Source organism: Epargyreus clarus, unplaced genomic scaffold (assembly GCF_041222505.1).
Source record: "Epargyreus clarus isolate Ecla_fem2 unplaced genomic scaffold, WU_Ecla_fem_2.2 ptg000006l, whole genome shotgun sequence".
NCBI lineage: Eukaryota > Metazoa > Arthropoda > Insecta > Lepidoptera > Hesperiidae > Epargyreus > Epargyreus clarus.
The window spans coordinates 11,641,576-11,647,264 of NW_027332214.1; the positions used below are offsets into that span (position 1 = coordinate 11,641,576).

The window sequence follows — 5,689 nt, forward strand, 5'->3', positions numbered from 1 at the left end:
TTTTATGGTTTGACTCCAGTTTCACACCGTTTTCTGTCAGTGTTAAGCGCTGCTGTGGTCTGGTTTGAAGGGTGTGGTAAGGGAGACATTATTTCCGAGCCATTCTAGATTAGGCCTCTGAAGTAGCGGCGCATCTGAAGCCAAGCTCAGATAGGAATCAAATCTTATCTAGAGTTGATTACATGTCTTGGGCGGCAGTAGACACTTACCATTATGTGTATTGCATGCTCCTCTGCTATTCCTCTATTATATGAAAAAACGAGATGAAGTACAATCATTCCTGTTTTAAACGCTTTTAAATACATATTTTTTCTTATAGTTGTAAATGTTTCTTTAAAATTGTCACATTAATGGGCCTCATATGGTTTTCAAAAAGGCTTTTTTTGAAAAAAGTAAAAATATGGCAGCGGTGACATTCGAACCCACGCCTCCGAAGAGACTGGTGCCTTAAACCAGCGCCTTAGACCGCTCGGCCACGCTACCTGTATCAACCCCGGTATAAATTAATGTAACATAAAAAAATTGATACCCCATTATTATCTATATTACTCGTACAATGTCCGTTATTAATAATGAATCTATCCCATGTTTTGCTTATCAAGATCGAAATGTAAAAATTCTAGTAGGCAGAAATGTTCAAATTTCATACCTATGACATGGTCTATATTTTCAAAAGTATTTTTTTGTCATCGTCGTAAATCCTCTATCATCCCTCTGCTGGGCACGGAGTTCCATTCTGTACTCTCCGTGATAATCAATGCAGATTGGTAAACTTAAGGGATATATATTAAGAACTTTTTATTTAAGATCTCAGACGTGTAAGTTTCGTCACGGTGTTATTCTTTACTGTTTAAGTAAGTTACCATGACATAATTTCTATTGTGCACATAATTATGAAAATCAGAGATGTGTTTACTACCTTATAAAGTTTATACCTTACAACCGTATTCTACCTCTGTTTATGCCTTCAGAAGCCAAAAACATAGAAAGCTCAAATTATTATTCGTGCTATATAGCAGAAATAAATTTGGCGGTTGTGTTACCGGAATCAAACCCCAACCAGTTCTATTACCGTTTATAAATTTAGATGTTTTGTCTAGCAGTGGCCAATAGATGCACTGCACTTCCCTAAAACTTCCATAAACGTTCCTCAAATCTTTAACATGCCCCTTTAAATGTCTAGGGCAACAAAATATGATAGCGGTGGGATTCGAACCCACGCCCCCGAAGAGACTGGTGCCTAAAACCAGCGCCTTAGACCGCTCGGCCACGCTACCTATTTGTATACCTGCTGACTTTTGGTATCACATTCTGGAATTATACATTTACATGCATAATTGAAGTTAAAAATATGATAGCGGTGGGATTCGAGCCCACGTCCCCGAAGAGACTGGTGCCTTAAATCAGCGCCTTAGACTGCTCGGACACGCTGCCTATTTGTATACCTTATGGCTTTTAGTACAATATTCTGTAATTAGACATTTATATTAATATAAAAAGAGATAAAAATATGATAGCGGTGGGATTCGAACCCACGCCCCCGAAGAGACTGGTGCCTAAAACCAGCGCCTTAGACCGCTCGGCCACGCTACCTATTTGTATACCTTATGGCTTTTAGTACAATATTCTGTAATTAGACATTTATATTAATATAAAAAGAGATAAAAATATGATAGCGGTGGGATTCGAACCCACGCCCCCGAAGAGACTGGTGCCTAAAACCAGCGCCTTAGACCGCTCGGCCACGCTACCTATTTGTATACCTTATGACTTTTGGTATCACATTCTGGAATTATACATTTGCATAAATAATAGAGTTTAAAAAATATGATAGCGGTGGCATTCGAACCCACGCCCCCAAAGAGACTGGTGCCTAAAACCAGCGCCTTAGACCTCTCGGCCACGCTACCTATTTGTATATCTGCTGACTTTTGGTATCACATTCTGGAATTATACATTTGCATGAATAATATATTTTAAAAAATATGATAGCGGTGGGATTCGAACACACGCCCCCGAAGAGACTGGTGCCTAAAACCAGCGACTTAAACCGGTCGGCCACGCTACCTATATGTATGTCTTTTGACATTTAGTATAATATTTTGCAATTTTACATAAACATAAATTAAGAGACATAAAAAAGTGATACCGGTGGGATTCTAATCCACGCCCCCGAAGAGACTGGTGTCTAAAACCAGCGCCTTAGACCACTCGGCCACGCTACCTATATATCTAACTTCAAACCTTTTGTATAATATTTTGTAATTACATATTTACATTAATAAAGGGAGATAAAAATATGATAGCGGTGGGATTCGAGCCCACGTCCCCGAAGAGACTGGTGCCTAAAATCAGCGCCTTAGACTGCTCGGACACGCTGCCTATTTGTATACCTTATGGCTTTTAGTACAATATTCTGTAATTAGACATTTATATTAATATAAAAAGAGATAAAAATATGATAGCGGTGGGATTCGAACCCACGCCCCCGAAGAGACTGGTGCCTAAAACCAGCGCCTTAGACCGCTCGGCCACGTTACCTATTTGTATACCTTATGGCTTTTAGTACAATATTCTGTAATTAGACATTTATATTAATATAAAAAGAGATAAAAATATGATAGCGGTGGGATTCGAACCCACGCCCCCGAAGAGACTGGTGCCTAAAACCAGCGCCTTAGACCGCTCGGCCACGCTACCTATTTGTATACCTTATGACTTTTGGTATCACATTCTGGAATTATACATTTGCATAAATAATAGAGTTTAAAAAATATGATAGCGGTGGCATTCGAACCCACGCCCCCAAAGAGACTGGTGCCTAAAACCAGCGCCTTAGACCTCTCGGCCACGCTACCTATTTGTATATCTGCTGACTTTTGGTATCACATTCTGGAATTATACATTTGCATGAATAATATATTTTAAAAAATATGATAGTGGTGGGATTCGAACCCACGCCCCCGAAGAGACTGGTGCCTAAAACCAGCGACTTAAACCGGTCGGCCACGCTACCTATATGTATGTCTTTTGACATTTAGTATAATATTTTGCAATTTTACATAAACATAAATTAAGAGACATAAAAAAGTGATACCGGTGGGATTCTAATCCACGCCCCCGAAGAGACTGGTGTCTAAAACCAGCGCCTTAGACCACTCGGCCACGCTACCTATATATCTAACTTCAAACCTTTTGTATAATATTTTGTAATTACATATTTACATTAATAAAGGGAGATAAAAATATGATAGCGGTGGGATTCGAACCCACGCCCCCGAAGAGACTGGTGCCTAAAACCAGCGCCTTAGACCGCTCGGCCACGCTACCTATATATATACCTTATCACTTTTAGTACAACATTCTGTAATTATAGTTTTATATTAAAATAAAGGGAGATAAAAATATGATAGCGGTGGGATTCGAACCCACGTCCCCGAAGAGACTGGTGCCTAAAACCAGCGCCTTAGACCGCTCGGCCACGCTACCTATATATATACCTTATCACTTTTAGTACAACATTCTGTAATTATAGTTTTATATTAAAATAAAGGGAGATAAAAATATGATAGCGGTGGGATTCGAACCCACGTCCCCGAAGAGACTGGTGCCTAAAACCAGCGCCTTAGACCACTCGGCCACGCTACCTAGTTGTATACGTGCTGACTTTAGTGTAATATTCTGTAATAAGATACCCATCCCCGATTTTACGCTCTCCGGGGTTGAATATGCAAATGTTTCTTCAGTGTAAAGTATCTGGATCCTCCTGGGGTGGGATGTTAGTGTTAGTATATTGTCTTGGTATGTGTTCACATTTCACAGTAACAATCTAACCTTTAGGTTACGACACCGATGCCACCACGCCCACAGTTTTCTGGTTAATAACAGCAGTGTTCAACTCTTCTATGGTCGTATTAAAAGGGCGTATTAAGAGTGGTATCCGATGCATTTCAGCTTAGTCCTCAGGGGTACCAAACTTTATGTGCCCGATTTCAGGTACGACTATTATCTAGGGATGATTTCAGGCGTCCTTGGGCGTCAATAGACATATACTAGCTAATAGACTGCACGTTTGGTACTTCTATATATAAGTATATATAAGATATATATATATACTATTCTTATATAAACAACAGTTTGCTTAGAAGCAAAAGCTACATTTCTATCATTTCCTAACTTATAGTGAACTGTTAAGAAGAAACATCGCATCATATTTCAGCAAATCTTACGACTGAGACGCCCCAAGGCTGTTCAAACCCGTTATTCGGAATGTCTTCCGCTACATATGTTTCGATAAATCTACTACCAAATGAACATGTCTGATCCAGAAATGGATACAATACATTGCGGGGTGGAGAGGCGCGCTGAGCATAAATTGCAAGTGGACGCAGCAATCGATGTAGCACGATTTATTGGTTAGTTCCTTGTTTAGACTGCGCGATGGTACAGTGGGATGAAAGTTCTTGTAACTGAACATATGGGGAAGTAAATCGTTTGACTCGAACTTCGAATAGTTTCAGGGAAGTGATTTGAGTTGACGGGAATTAGGTTTTGTAAGAGGCGAAGCACACGTCCAAATAAAAAATAAACTATTTTTTTTGCTATTGTAATATAGATGTACTAGCAGTGATAGCCTAGTGGTTAAGAAACTCGGCCTCTCGATCGAGGGGCCGAGGTTCAAATCCAGGCACGCACCTCTGATTTTTCAAAATTATGTGCGTATTAGAAATTAATTATCACTTGCTAAGTGGTGAAGGAAAACATCGTGAGGCAACCTGCGTATATGAGAGATTTATAAAACAATCTCAAATGTATGTGAAGTCTACCAATACGCACTTGACCTGCGCGGTGGACTATGGCCTAATCCTTCTCATTATGAGAGGAGACCCGTGCCCAGCAATCGGACAGTAATGAGTTAATGATGATGATGATGATGGATATATATGTAACACACAATCATACAGTTCACCTTTATTAGTGACAATGCCGTCCATAGACATCTGTAAAAAACCTCAGATAAGATTAAAGTGAGGTCGGCCTCTGAAGACTATGTTAGAACGCCCCGAATAAGTACCTTCAAAACGAAAACCTCTTAACATTGTAATCAATATTTTCTTTTAGAAGTACTCCCAAATATTCATACTAAAACGAAATATAAAAAATACAATTAATCGCAATTCAAATATTGGCGAAGAAAGCTTCAAATTAGTCCCGACCAGAATCGATCCTACAAAATTTGAAAGTGAAATTTCCAAACTCTGTATCCTTAATTACCAGACCCTCTAAACAGTTTCATGGTAATTATGCCATACAATTTGCATAGCGGCTCGCTTCAGTTTGGCGACTATTAAATAATATAGGCGAATATTTATGATCCTTTTGAAGGAGGTAGAACTTTGTTGGTTTGTTGGTTGGTTTTGTGGCGTACCGTTATTCTTATTTTTGGTGTATAGCGGCTGTGTTATTGTACTTTGAGCGATTAAAAATTTGAGTTTAAGTAATAATAGGCAAATAATTCACGTTCAAATCGAGAGTTAAGAAAAATAAAAATGTGAAAAACAACACTTTTCTTTTACAGATTATTTACAATATATAGTTTAGTAATCGTATAGAAACGATTGTTTTATAACATAATCTTAATTATGCAGTAAAAATAAATGGATGGAAATACAAATGTAGACTAATTTTA

At 38.7% G+C, this 5,689-nt stretch overlaps 11 non-coding genes across 11 annotated transcripts; all 11 read right to left on the reverse strand.

Annotated features, from left to right (window-relative positions):
* Window positions 1-401: 401 nt before the first annotated feature.
* On the reverse strand, window positions 402-483 carry TRNAL-AAG (transfer RNA leucine (anticodon AAG)). Its single transcript has one exon. It is a non-coding gene; the product is annotated as a tRNA-Leu (tRNA).
* A 712-nt stretch (window positions 484-1,195) lies between these two features.
* On the reverse strand, window positions 1,196-1,277 carry TRNAL-UAG (transfer RNA leucine (anticodon UAG)). The gene has a single exon. It is a non-coding gene; the product is annotated as a tRNA-Leu (tRNA).
* Window positions 1,278-1,511: 234 nt separating this feature from the next.
* On the reverse strand, window positions 1,512-1,593 carry TRNAL-UAG (transfer RNA leucine (anticodon UAG)). Its single transcript has one exon. It is a non-coding gene; the product is annotated as a tRNA-Leu (tRNA).
* A 77-nt stretch (window positions 1,594-1,670) lies between these two features.
* On the reverse strand, window positions 1,671-1,752 carry TRNAL-UAG (transfer RNA leucine (anticodon UAG)). The gene has a single exon. It is a non-coding gene; the product is annotated as a tRNA-Leu (tRNA).
* Window positions 1,753-1,828: 76 nt separating this feature from the next.
* On the reverse strand, window positions 1,829-1,910 carry TRNAL-UAG (transfer RNA leucine (anticodon UAG)). Its single transcript has one exon. It is a non-coding gene; the product is annotated as a tRNA-Leu (tRNA).
* Window positions 1,911-2,459: 549 nt separating this feature from the next.
* TRNAL-UAG (transfer RNA leucine (anticodon UAG)) lies at window positions 2,460-2,541 on the reverse strand. Its single transcript has one exon. It is a non-coding gene; the product is annotated as a tRNA-Leu (tRNA).
* Window positions 2,542-2,618: 77 nt separating this feature from the next.
* TRNAL-UAG (transfer RNA leucine (anticodon UAG)) lies at window positions 2,619-2,700 on the reverse strand. The gene has a single exon. It is a non-coding gene; the product is annotated as a tRNA-Leu (tRNA).
* Window positions 2,701-2,776: 76 nt separating this feature from the next.
* TRNAL-UAG (transfer RNA leucine (anticodon UAG)) lies at window positions 2,777-2,858 on the reverse strand. The gene has a single exon. It is a non-coding gene; the product is annotated as a tRNA-Leu (tRNA).
* Window positions 2,859-3,248: 390 nt separating this feature from the next.
* Window positions 3,249-3,330, reverse strand: TRNAL-UAG (transfer RNA leucine (anticodon UAG)). Its single transcript has one exon. It is a non-coding gene; the product is annotated as a tRNA-Leu (tRNA).
* A 77-nt stretch (window positions 3,331-3,407) lies between these two features.
* Window positions 3,408-3,489, reverse strand: TRNAL-UAG (transfer RNA leucine (anticodon UAG)). Its single transcript has one exon. It is a non-coding gene; the product is annotated as a tRNA-Leu (tRNA).
* Window positions 3,490-3,566: 77 nt separating this feature from the next.
* TRNAL-UAG (transfer RNA leucine (anticodon UAG)) lies at window positions 3,567-3,648 on the reverse strand. The gene has a single exon. It is a non-coding gene; the product is annotated as a tRNA-Leu (tRNA).
* Window positions 3,649-5,689: the final 2,041 nt, after the last annotated feature.